Raw genomic sequence first — 14,132 nt, forward strand, 5'->3', positions numbered from 1 at the left:
AAGCGACCAGGTAGAAACATTGCTCATTTATACGTAGTGTCGGCTACTAGTAATGATGTTTACAACTGTAAACATTGGCTATGCAGCACATACATGACCGCTATATTGACCGCTATACTGCAATTTACCTTCCCTGGCAAACCCCTTAAACCACACCACTCTTAAAAAAGCACAAATGTGTGTAAGCATAGAAAATAATGAATTAAATATAAATGTATACTTCCTCTCCAACCATATGACGGGTGGGCACATAAACAAGTAAACCAAACCAAAAGAAAATCACATACATGACAAAGTACTTGGCAGGGCTAAAGATTAGATTTCTGTTACAACACAATCTCCAAGATACGCCCAAATGGTATTATCGTTGCCAGCACTTGGATCAGCAGTATTACCACCGGTGGTATTACCACCAGATTACAAGTGGTGGTAGGCAATGTTAGGCCCCATTAATTGTAGTCCATAGGACTCCATGGAGATTTCTGCGGTATTACCATGGTGGAAATACAGCCAATTTGTCTTTTTTTGGGCAGTAAGGCACAGCCATTACCTCCAGCATTCTACTGTGAGTGTTTCCTCTGCCTTTACCTCCAAACCTGTAGTTCGGTGGTGTGGTATTGCAGTGGGAATGCAGTGGTAACTTTGTTACCACTGCAGTACCACAGTTTTGAACCACACTGTTGAACTTGTAATGAGACCCATGGTGCATTGAAGGGGTGTGGGTTGAAGTAGGGAACTACTCTTGTGTAAACCTTACTCCAGGTATTCATCAAGTATAAAACTACATCATGTATAAAATACAATTACACATCACAAAGGTAAAAATTCCTCAATTACAATACATCAGAATAGCATACTTTACCCAACAATATTAAATACTATGTTATCACAATTCATAAAGGGCATGTTCTGAATGTGTGCATCTATCAGGTGCACATTCAGGAGCCCTATTCCAGGCCTTTGCAAATTGGACAATAAAGGGCACATTTTGGGCACTGTGAGGAAGGCATGGTAGACACAGACACAATAAATACAAGTTTCGGAAAACCTTTATTTATACTTTGGATTGGGACGGTAGAATTCCTAACTGGCCCTAACTCTAAAAAAAAGGCCTATACTAAGAAAACCAAACCTTGCCCTCCTTCTTAGAATAACACATACATAAGGGAATACAAAATTAAAATAGTGTCTCAAAAGGAAATGTCAGAATGGCTTCAGCACCAATTGCCTTCCCCAGGATCAAACCCACGGGGTCTAGAGAGTCTCACAAAAAGCAAAGGATGGGTGGATGACACAGTTATGTCAGTCTTGCACACTTTGGCTTACTGTACAATTCAACCAGAGATGTCTTTATGGGAGGGCAAGAGGGGCACTTGCCCAGGGCCCCCACCTTGAAAGGGGGCACCAAAAAGGCTGCCTGATGTGAAGAAGTAAGATTACATTGTTAACCAGTCTTAAATAGCACACATCAGGATATGTTATGGGGTGCTGCTGAGTCCTTAAACCCATTGTCTTTCTGTTTTGACAAGTACATTCTGCCTTGATCAATTCATCATGTATTGCTTTCTGTGTTCACTGCGGTATACATAGTTTGTGTGTTTCTTACGGCACAACTCTGTAGCATTCTTTCCTTCCTGTGGGAATTATGTTGATCATGTGCAATAGGCAACAGTGAAATGCATATTGATAAATTGAGTGCGACAATGGTTCAGAAGTTAGCTCAGTGTGTGAAGCACCCATTGCAGAGATATGTGCTGATATGCAAAATTAGAATATCATATTCCAGCAAAGCTGGCTGAGCCTTTCCTATGTCTGAAGTGTATAAAACTGGATGCATATGTACTTGGTTTTGCAGAACAACATCTTCTGGTATCAGCAATGTACCTGTACCAGATAGGGAATGCTATAAAAACTAACATGTCATCCGTATGGAAAAGGTCTACAAACTGGTTTGTTCAGATGAGGTGTTGTAAAACCTAGGCAATCGCCTCCAATGATGGCATCAACTGTTAGTCCAAGAGGTGAATAAGTATCCAAATTCAAGACTATGGAACGAAAGTGTTCATGCTTGTATCCTGGCTTTGCCAGCAGATGATACAGTGATCCTGGTCCAATCATCTCATATATCTTACATTACTTTGCTGTCTTCTGTGAGGTTTGCCTTCTTACATGCTTCTGGTATCGTTTAGCCCTTTACTTGATCTTTCTTCTTATGTAGACCATTTGAGTAGAAGGGGTGGTAGACAGAAGAGAGCGGACCAGATGTTGCAGGCCTTAGGCAAGCATATTTCAAGGTCTGATTTTCTGACACAAAAAATGGTTAGCTTTTTGGTAAAAGTCAAAGGTTTTTATGCACGTTTATAAATGAAAATGTCAGAAGCCATTGTTTTGGAAGTATTTAAAGCTTTAAAATACAAAAGACAAACCCAGATTACATTTGTTAAATCACATCGATTGGTATGCTGGTACCTATATACTTGCCTTGATGATGGAGAGAATGAAGCTAGAACCATTCCCATTTTGCATAGAACCCTTCTATAATATTGTGTTAAAAATGGTCATGTTTGGTAATGTGATTTGTGTACATTCTATGTCCATTTTTATAAAAATGAGATTGTTTTAGTTAATGGTAAGAACCGGAAAGGAAAGTGTTCAAATGCAGAAATTGCAGTATTGGCACATATCCCAGCTTCACCCCTTCAGCCCTTAACCAATGTGGAATCCTGGGCATCTCATTTAATCTTATATTGGCAGTCCCTAAACCTTTCAAAATTGTCAGCCCTTTAGAGTGATTTCCTTCTCATGGTATGATCTTCATAAACTACATATTCATGGTTTCACTGGCTATAGGGTTGCTTCCACTTTAATAGTGAGAATATTTATATCGCACACCACAGGCATTTGTTCCTTTGATATCTAATGGCAACACTATTTGAAAACCATATCCCACTTCTTATTTCAATCTGTATGGATAAAGACACTTTTCTGGTAGCTTCTAATCTGCCTCCACTATGCATGCTACGGTATGTGTGGCGTTCTCCTTCATTCTGTGAGGCAGCTAATGTGAGTTCTCTGTCTATTATGGGTGACATGTACCTTTTACATATGGTCCGGCATTAATACTACAGGCTGCACACCTTCCTGGATGTTATTGATAACAATTATCCTGTATGCACTAGAGCAGTAACCTATTCGTAGACTGCTAATGTTGGTCTTCAAATGCTACTTGTTTATCATTCTGATTATATCAAGAATGTAGAAGGTAAGGGGACTAAAAGGGAGTAAACGTGCTTATTATGCTGCGAGACAGCATATCAACCTATAGGTTGTGAGCGCAACGGGTGGGGGTGGGGGGTGCGACCATTATTCTTGATCCCTAAATTCGTTTGGTTTGGTGGAGGGGGGACCCAAAGATGTCTGTGCCCAGGGCCCCAAAAGTGCTTAAGATGGCCCTGAATTCAACAGTGCATTCTTAGGCTTTCAACTTCTGTTAGTTCTATCACTTCTTTAGGCTTCGCCCGCCTGTCCATCTCCCAGCTTAATCTACATGCTGAATTTGTTGGTTGCCTCCATGATCACCAGTTTGGCATCATAGCTGCCAGAAGCACTGAAACTGCTTTCCTGAACACCTGTGAAGACTTGCTCTCCAATCTTGACTCTAATCTCCCTTCTGTCCTCATTCTCCTCGATCTATCCTCTGCTTTTGACACAGACAATAATGCCATCCTGCTCAATCGCCTCCCTGACAACCTTGGTATTACTGATCAGTCCCTGGCCTGTTTATTTTTATTTTTTATTTAATAACATTTTTTATTGATTTTTACAACAAACAAAACATAACCATCACACCCGCCATTTCCGATTAAAAGCTTCTTAGCATACAGTTACATATTATTTATTACTGTCTTCCCCCCACTTTAACTCGAGCTTCCAACTCATTTCCTCGGATTTCCTTTCACTTGGGGTTAATCCCCTTCGCCGTTCTCGGACGTGTCATATTCATTGGATTTGGCATGGTAGGATCCCGACAATGTGGCTACCATTTGTCTCCATGCTATCAGAGGTCCCACTTCAACATCCTCCTCTCTGCTGGCTGCCTCGTACCATACTATTGTCTCGGCATCAGCCCATTTCAGGAGATCGTTCCACCATACCTCTAATCTGGGTCTGTGAGCTGCTTTCCAGCCCATAGCTATTCTACTTTTGGCCAGAATGTAGGCCAGGTGCTTGAGTTTGCAAACATGTTTCAAATTGCGTGGTCTGGGCAATCCCCTCATCATGCATGCCCATACGGATTCCACATCTAGCTTAATACCCTTTTCAGATTGTCGTAGCTTGACTTGCTCCCAGAATTTTCCCACCTCTGGGCACGCTCAGAACACATGGATCATCCCGGCAATACCCCCCTGAACTTGGGGCATTTTTGTACTTCTGTACTCCTAAATCTGGCAATCTTTTGGGGGGGTCATGTATGCATTATGGGTGACATATAGCTGAAACTGCTGCAGCCTAGCATTCCTAGACACCTTTTTATGATATCTCTGGGCTCTTTCCCACTGCCCGTCTTGCATAGGTTCTCCTGCTTCCTCCTCCCAGTCCCGCCTCAATTGGAGCAGCTCCTTACCCACTCTAGACATCACCAGTTCATAGATTCGAGATATTTCGTGCCCTCCCTCCGAGATATCATACATCGTTTCTATGGCAGTATCAGGTTGTTCTGCTAGTGCTATTTCGGACCACGTTTTCTTCACCCGTTTAACTATTCTAGTGTATGTGATATATTGCCCCGTACCCCAGTTTCATCCACTATCGTTTGGAAGTCCAGTGCCTTCCCCTCTTGCCATATATCTCCCAAGGTCGCTAGGCCTATCGGCTCCCAGTGTTTAGGGATCCCTCTCCCAGTTGCTCATCCACCGCGTAGCACCAAGAGTGGCGCCTGCAGGGAGCATGGGTTCGGGTTTCCCACAGCTCGGCACGCTTTGCGACACATCTTCCAGCCCAGTTCCAGCAATCTCGGTCGCCCATGCAGCTCTGGTTTGGGTAGCCATATCAGTTCTTTTAGGAAATAAGGGTCGCATTCCCCTCTTAGCAATCTAGATTCTGCTGTCTCGTCTTCTGACAGCCACCTAGCGACATATTGTAGCTGCCCTGCCAAGTGGTATATATCAAAGTTCGGCAGGTTTATGTCCCCTCTGTTGTATGTATTCTGTACTTTCCATAGGGCTACTTTGTTTCTGGAGTTGTGCCGCAGGAAACCTCTACATAAGTTTTGTAGTTTAGTAAAAAAGCGTTTGGTCAACATGTATGGGATATTTGCGAAGAAGTGTAGTAGCCTAGGCAGGACCACCATCTTGAGCAAGGCCGCCCTCCCAATGGCTAGGGGGAGCTTTGCCCAGAACCCTATGCTGTTCTTGATACCTTCCACTGCCCTCTCCGTGCTATATTTGTGCTTGTCTACGATCGTGTGATATATATTAATCCCCAGGTATCTAAATGTTCTGGCCTGCCAGGCTATCTGCAAGATAGGTAAGTTATCCTGTGGGATTCCTCTGTACCTCCCCAGGGGGTGCATGCATGATTTTTTGGGGTTCACCGCTATGCCCGAAAGAGTCGCGTAGCACTCCATCACCTCCAAGATGTATTGCAAGTTTTCCTCTGGGTACCGCAGGTATAACAGCATATCATCCGCATACAATGATATCAAGTGCGGTCCCCCCTTAGTGTAGACCCCTATTTTTTCGTACTGCTGTCTCAAGACAGATCGCTAATGATTCTAGTGCAAGGATATACAGCATTGGGGACCACGGACAGCCCTGTCTCGTCCTCTGCTAAGTTGCCATTTATCTGAAATTATCGCTCCCGTTTTGACCCTGGCTGTTGGAGAGCTATACACCATTTTCACCCACCGCAGATACCCTGGTCTCATCCCGTATTCTCTCAAGGCTGCCATCATCCTAGGCCACCTTACGGAGTCGAAGGCTTTCACTGTATCTAGCGAGACTATTGCTATTTCACTTGGGTCGCCCTCTGCCTGGTCTATGATATGGTGGAGCCTCCTGTGGTTATCTGATATGCTTCTACCTGGGACGTATCCGGTTTGATTGGGGTGTATGAGGTGGTTTATTATCCCCTTTAGTCGGTTCGCCAGCACAGCCGTGAGAATTTTACTGTCCTGGTTTAGCATGGATAGGGGTCTGTACGACCCACATTCTGTGCTTGGCTTGTCAGGTTTGAGAAGCGGAATAATGACCGCCTCCCTCAGAGAATCCGGCGGTCTCCCTTTCTCAAAGGCCTCGTTTAGCATTGCCAATAACGGGGGGAGCACTTCTTGTCCATACGTTTTATAGAATTCACTGGGGAGCCCATCTGTCCCTGGGGCTTTGCTTACGGGCAGATATTTTACCACTGTCTTTAATTCCTCTATTGTGATTGGGGCCTCCAGGTTTTCCCTGTCTTCCTCATTCAATTTAGGTAATCCTATGTCCTCAAGCGTCTCCTAAGTCTCCCGCTCTGCAGTCTCCCCTGCATCTTCATATAGGCATTTGTAGAATCTAAGGAATCCCTCATTCACTCTCTCCTGGGTGTCCCAGACTTGGCCCTCTTCTCCTGTTATCTCCCTAATTGCTGATCTTGGTGTCTCGTTCTTGTATAGCCATGCAAGCAGCCTCCCTGGTTTGTACCCCCTGCAAGTTACCTTTCGATGTTTTTTTTGTTATTCAGATCACATAGCCTCTCCCAGAGCCCACCACAAGCCTGTTATAGTTGGCTCACCTGTTCGGCGTCTTCTTGTGAGGTGCCCCCTCTTTTCATAATTACTTCTAGTTTCTTTCCTGTCTCCTGTAACTCTCGCTCTGTACCCCCTTGGAGCCGTCTAGATTTAGATATGGCCGCCCCTCTCACTACCACCTTAAAGGCTTCCCATAGGGTTCCCTCTGACTCCACATTTCCCGTGTTATTTTCGAAATACCCAATTATCTCCTCCCTTAGGTCCTCTCGGAATGCAGTATCCTTCAATGCCTTGGTACTAAGCCTCCATGTTGGGATCCTGGCTCTGGGGGGCTGATGTCACCACGCCAGGACCAGAGGGGAGTGGTCTGATAATATTCTCCCCTTGTATTCTGAGCCCGCCATTTCCCCAACAAGTTCCGTAGTGGCGAACATGTAGTCCAGTCTCGTGTACAGGTTGTGTGGGGAGGCATAGTCTGAGTAGTGGCTATCGTTCGGGTGTTGCTGCCTCCATATGTCCTCCAGCCCGAAGTCTCTCAGCAAGGCTTGTAGCATTTTCGCTGCGGGGGTGGGCTTATCTAATTTTGTATCTGACCTGTCCATTTTGGGGTCCAGCGTGCAATTGATGTCCCCACCCCATACAACCGCGCCTCCTATGTGGGGACTGATTTTACTGTATAGCGTCCTAAAATAGGCTACTGTGTCTTGGTTAGGGGCGTATGTGTTTATGATGCACAGTTTTCTAACAGCCCCTGCATCACTACCATCCTCCCGTCCGGCTCCACCACGGCCTGCAGCATCTGGAAGGGCACATGTGGCGCCACCCAAATGATTACCCCTCTGGCATATTCCGAGTACGTTACTCCTATGGTGGTCCCTCTCCACTTTTTCTTTACCACCTCTTGTTTCTCTTTAGTGAGGTGGGTTTCCTGCAATAAGGCTATAAGGCTATATCTGCTTTTTGCCTTCTCAGGTATATCATTACCTTATTTCTCTTCAGGTAGCTGTTGAGGCCTCTGACATTCCAGGTTACTATTCTAAGGTCTCCCATTATCATCCATATCTTATCCCTTCTCCCTCTCTCCTTGTCCTTCTCTCCGATTTTGCTTGGCGTGGATGTGAGCTCGTTCACTGTCCAATTTCAACATAAGGCCCCCAGCTGCCCCCCACGCCCTAAACAACAACATCACCACAACTCCCTTAACTCCTCTCCCACCCCCTGCCCTCCCCATCTGCAACTTTTGCCCAGCTTCATCCCTGGATCTCAGACAATCCCGCATTTAGTCCTGGCCCGGGTTGCCGACCTCAGGAACTCACCAATCGGTAACCTATCTAAACTAACTACTGGGGTGTAAGGGTGAAACCTCTGTGGCTCATGCATATTAGCCTCAGCATATTACGTGCGCTTACATTTTTGTTCAATGCCTGGCTATTTCCCAGTCTGTGTATATCATACTATATTCTAGTCCCACTGTCCTAGTCATACAGCACCTCAGCCTCTGGAGCTTCCATATCACTTCTCCATGCCCTCCTCCTTCTGTGTGTCTGTCCCGGCGGGGCAGTTCTGTGCATCCAGCCACTCCATCGCATCCTCCGGGGTGTCAAAAAACAAAGCCCTACTTCTGTGGAACACTTTTAGCTTCGCTGGGTACATTAACATTTACTTGAAGCCCGCCACACGCAACCTCTTCTTCACTGTTCCATAGTTCAGCCTCTTCCTCTGCACCAGTAGAGTATAGTCTGGGTAGGTTGTGATGTGTACGGACGCCCTCTGTATCGTACCTCCTTTTCGGAAGAACTCCAGAATCTTCTCCCTGTCTCGATAATTCAGGATTTTGGCTATTATCGGCCTCGGAGGTGCTCCAGGTGGAGGTTTCCTCATCAGAGCCCTGTGTGCTCTCTCCACTGCAAATCTCTGGGTGAGTGCCCCTCCCTCTATTTCTTGCAATAGCATGGACTCTATATAGTCCGTGGGGTGAGGTCCTTCTTCTCCTTCAGGGAGCCCTACAATACGTATGTTGTTTCTTCGGGCCTGCCCTTCTGCCTCCTCTGCTCTGTTTTCCAAGTTACTCACTTGTTGCCGCATTATGTGGATCTCCGAGGTGTGTACTCACCGGTAGCTGTATTTGCGTGTGCTTCCTTCTCCAGTTCGCTTGTGCATTCCGCTATTTTCTTTACATCTTGCCTTAATAGATTGACGTCCTCTTGTACTGCCCCTACTTTAAGATCCAGTGTTGTTCTTATTTCGCTCATGGCTGCTTCCAATTTGGTTTCCCATGCAATTTTCAGGTCTGCAATTGCGTCAAGGATTTGTTGATCGTTCCGCCCTGGTGCAGTGTCTGTTTGTAGGTTCCTTTCCTTGTTTCTGGATCCTTCGGATGATTGGGGTGTTTTGGCAAATTCTTCCATGGTCGGTTGTTTCCCTTTTGTTTTGGGTACCTTGGACTCCATCTTGACACCAACCCGTGTCTGTTCACCGTTGCCAGGGCTACTATTTCCGGCCCTCCGTCCACTCCTGGCCTATATGGTGTTCGAGTTGGTTGGTAGCTTCCGCTAGGGCCTTAACTCCTCGACCTTCTTCCTACCTCAGCTCATGTGGAGAGACCGTTGAAGGTCCCAGGGAGGGTTAGTGTGTGCTCTTCCGTGTTGTGGGCGTTTCAATATTGTGGTTATACCAGGTCTCTACCCTCCCACTTGGCAATGTCTGAGGCGAGCACCCTTGTCTTGGCTCTGACGGGTCTGTGCTTAGTATGTCCTCTCTTTACCGCCTCGGGTCTTTGAAAGTCGCCTGTTTGCCTTCTCCGCCAGTTATTACTATGTCCGTTCCCTGCTGGCCCGCAGTCCTGCCCGGTCGTGCTGCTCGGCACAGGGCTACACTCTGGTCCTCCGTTGCTGTTATTCTTGAACTAGCATTTCACTGGGCTTAGCCCCTCTGTCTCTGGGCCACAGTCATGGTGTCCATCTGTATGCCGTACACTTCTTTCCTGTGCATACAGTATGCCGCAGCCAAGCGGCTACAGGATCTCACTGGCGAGCAACTTTCCACCCTTCTTTACTTCTCACAATGTGTGTCAGTTCTACTCAGTGTAGTCACCATGTTGTGCCTCCGATGTTCAGGAGGACAGACTGATATCATTTTGGGCACAGTCAATATTATTGCTTGGGGTACTCCGTTCGCGCTTTCTGCGCCTCTGTTGTAATCTCTTTTCTGAGATTAGTACCGGAGTGAATCAGGATTCCTCCGTCCCTCCCTGTGGGCACACAGTGTCTCTGCAGTACTCCCGAACCCACTATTTTGGCCAGCCTGCACGTGTTATGGATTCACTTTGTTTCCGTGCTTTGCCAGAGTACTGTATCTTCCTTCGGGTGTCAATTTCACCAGCCTTGTGTTGCTAGGCCCGCTCTCAGCAGTTCAGCACTGGCAACTATGTAACCACGCGCAATGTCTGTTTCACGGTAATCCCCATCGTTTGAGGAATTCCACGTTGTAGCCGCCTGTCCACGTCTCTCAACAGCTGTTTCGAGGCGAAGTTCCCATTCACGTTCGTTCCTAATCAGATCCGTGGCTAGGTCATACCCCTATTGCACCTCTGCTCTTCGTGTTCATTGGGCATCCGCTTCCCCTCCTCTGCGGGCGTGTGTTCATTGCAGCCCCTGCCCTTTGTTCATCTCCTGCTCCTTCACCCTTATGCGTCTGTCTCACAGTACAGCAGCTGGTCCTTGGTGCTCCAATATCACACCTATTGTGTCCGCCGTGATCTATTCCTGGGTTTGCTGCGGTCTCACGGTCCACCGTGCTTCATGGCTGCTCTGAACAACCGTAATACCATATACTTCTCCGGTGCTTGGTAGGCTGGGGACCCAACAGGCATGTGTGTACCTTCAGACCTCGCGTTCCCCTTTTTCTTTTTTCTTTTTCCTGCACTGTTAAAGAGAAACCAGTCCTCTGCAGTGACTGTTGTGCATGATTGCTAATCTTCCGGTCTGAGATTATAAAGTCTCCTGACCTTGTCTGTGCACTTCTTCCGATACCGCGTAGATCACCAGCCATGCCGGTCAGCACTTCCAGCCCCTTTTGTAATTTCTTGGTGCAGCGTAGGGGATACCCTGCTCTGCAGGTTCACATCCAAGCTTTCCCAACGTATTGTGTCTGTTATCAGTCCGTCCTCGCTCCGCTGGCTTCCCAACGGTTCATCGTCTTGTTACATTCCTTTGTTCTCGGCGTCTCGTCATCTCGCCATTTTGTATCCACAGGCTGTGAATCTTCACCGACTTCCTTGAGCACAAAGCTACGAAACCAAGACGTCCTGCAGGCCAAAAATGTACTCCAGTCACGCTCTGCTTTTTCATGCATATGCACACATATTTCCCACCATTACAGCCACATTTGGATGAACTTTCAGCACAGATCAGTGAATGATCGGCAGGAGCTCCTCTGGGAACATGTCCGCTTACATGGCCCTGTAGCCATGCCCCCGCCCTGGCCTGTTTGACCTCCTTTCTCACCAAACCAACCCTCTCAGGTCCAACTGGGGTCTATCCTCACTTCTATATCTCTCTCTCTACTTGTGATGTTACCCAGGGGTCTAACCTCTCTCCCTTGCTCTTCAACCACTTCCTGGCATCTTTTGCCCACTGCATCACTACTTTCTTCTCCAATTTTCAGTGTTATGCGGATGACACTGAGCTTTCTTTCAGGCTCCCCTCAGCCACCTCTGCTTCTTCTCCCATACCAGACTGTCTGGCCACAATTCAGGAATAGTGTGCCGTGAATGATCTCTGCCTCAGTGCCAGTAAGAATGAGATCCTCCTCATTGGGGCACCCATTGCCTCTTTTCCTCTCTCTCTCACTGGCCGCCCTCTCTGGGCCCTCTTCGTGCTCCTTCCTGTGAGGCTAAGAACGTTGGTGTCATCTTCAACTCCAGCCTCTCCTTCTCTCCTCACATCTCTGACGTCTCTAAGAAGTCAAACTATCAGCTGCACCTCCTCAGAGACATTCTTCCTTTTCTCACTTTTCCCCAAAAGCTCACTGTCTCCAGAGCTCTGGTCCTCTCTAGGCTGGACTACTGCAACAGCCGCTTTCTAAATGTTCCTGCCTCTACTCTTCGACCTTTATAACTTTTCCAGAACAGGACTGCAAAAAAGTGTCTGATGCCTCAAACACAGGGACCCTATCTCTCAAGCTCTGAAATCTCTTCACTGGCTCCCCGTGGCTGCAAGGATCAAGTTCAAGACCCTCTGCATTGTACACAAAGCTTTCTGGGGCCTGGGACTGCTATACCTCCAACTTTATCTTCCAAAACATATTCCTCCTCGAGCTCTCCGCTCATCCACCTCCAACTCTCTGAGGGTTAGATGCTTCTCCAAGCAGAGAGTTGGGGGAAGATCTATCTCCTCCTCTGGGGCCTCCCTCTGGAACAGCCTCCCTGCCTCTCTCAACCTTGGGCAGAACCACCTCCGGTTCTGGAAGCAACTCAAGATCTTTCTTTTATCTTCTGCTTTATCTCTTCCTCTCCCCTGTTGATGCACCTGACTGCTCTGCGCACTGATCACCTGGTCACCCTCTGAACTCGGGCCTAGACTCCTGCATGTCCAGTTGTTCTCGCACTGCCTCTGGGCTCCCCAACATTTAAGGGTCTGTATCTGCAACCCTATAGTCCCTTCTCTCTGCACTTATGAGCCACCCGCTGGCTGTTTTTCGCTGGTTAACTTTTGAGTTAACTGCAATTCCCCTTTCCCCTCCCCAGCAGTTCTCCCCGTCCCTCTTCCCTGCACTTGCGCGATCTGAATGACACAAGGCCTAGTAAGTTCATTATTTTGTCCTCCCTTTTGTTTCACCCCCCATGCCTTGTCATTGTCTAGAAACACTTGTGTACAGGCATGTTATAAATGCTGCATCATATTATATGACATCATATCATAATACTCTGTTCATATATTCTCAATTCCTCACAGTTCTGCACAGGCTTCCCTCTGTCGGGCTCGAGTCTGTCTTGTTTCACTTTATCACAGTTTCTCACAATTCTGCACATGCTCGAGTCTGTCTCCCCTTTGCAGGGGTTTCCCTTCCCCACCTTTTAGCTCATATATCTTTTCTCTGTCAAAGACTTTCGAGACTGCAAGGAATTTACATAGACCTCTGCATGACCACTTCGACCTCTCATTCAACAATCCTTCAATTCACAATTTTCTCTTGTAGCACCAATGGCTCTTGGTACTTGTAGTTATTATTCTCGTTCACTTGCCTTCTTAGTCTTTCTCCACAGTTCTTATATTTTACTTTTGCCCTTTTGGCATAGGTCACGGTTCACAAATGTCACTTTCCTCTTTTTCTTTCCTTATCGCGGTTTCCTTTGATCTCCGCTTGCAGTATCTCTCAAAATCCAAATACATTGCAGAGATTTTCGAGTGTGCAACTTCATCTTGCAGGACCACTCTGTTACTTTGTATCCTTGTCTTTTAACAATTGTGCTTTCCATTCGCATTTTATCGGCACACGCGCAACCATCAACTTTTAAATTACAGTCACTTTCCCTTTAACATCAACCAGAATTTTGTTTCCCTCGAAAGCTCACCAGCTATGTTAATTGGATTTCTTTCTTCTCTTTCCTGCTGGTCAAGGCCGTTACCAACACCTCTTCTGCTCCTCCCCAACCCCGTCGTTCACCCAGGTGGGTCGCGGGTCGCTTTCTGGCAGCTTCAAGGTTTCTTTCCGCTGCTCGCTCGGCTTTGCTTTTTAAATGCTCACTGCCTCCCGAAAGCAGGGAAATCTTGCCTGGCTTTTTCTCGATCCTCTAAAGTGTTGATCAGCCCATTGGCCTTCCACCTTCAACTGCCAGGTCTGCATTATCCTCGGAAGAGCTGTTCCTTCTCGTACCCAGACTTTAGGTGTATGTAGATTGTTAGAGCTACGTCTCTGACTCTGCCTGGCCTCATTACAGGGACAGGGCCAATGCAATTCGGGGGGGGGGGGATTCCTTCTAACCTCATTCCTCCTCTTTCTTGGTGCAGTACTTTTGTCAAAGTAAAGTGGGGTGGAATTATGGGAGTTGCAGTTTCCCATAAAATAAGCAGGGATATGGGTTAGGTGGGTTGTGGAAAAAGGGGGATACTATATCTCACCATTGGGTGTTTCTCCCCAACTCCCTGAGGACCCCTATGTGAAACTAAATATATATATGCTATGCTATGCTATGGAAACAAAACAGAGAAGATCACAAAGACATCAGATATTTCAAACAGAATGCATCTTTATGCATGTCATTAGTCAGTAATCTCTAACAAGTAGCACTCTCTAGCTATGAGTGCATTTAGCAAACCCAACCCTCTCAGCATCCGAGCACCCCAGCCCTCTCCCTCTAGCTCTGAGCCAGCTCCCAGATCTAAGATTGTGAGACTGTCTTCCC

Source organism: Ambystoma mexicanum, chromosome 3q (assembly GCF_040938575.1).
Source record: "Ambystoma mexicanum isolate Mex_15411 chromosome 3q, UKY_AmexF1_1, whole genome shotgun sequence".
In the NCBI taxonomy this organism is placed as follows: Eukaryota; Metazoa; Chordata; class Amphibia; order Caudata; family Ambystomatidae; genus Ambystoma; species Ambystoma mexicanum.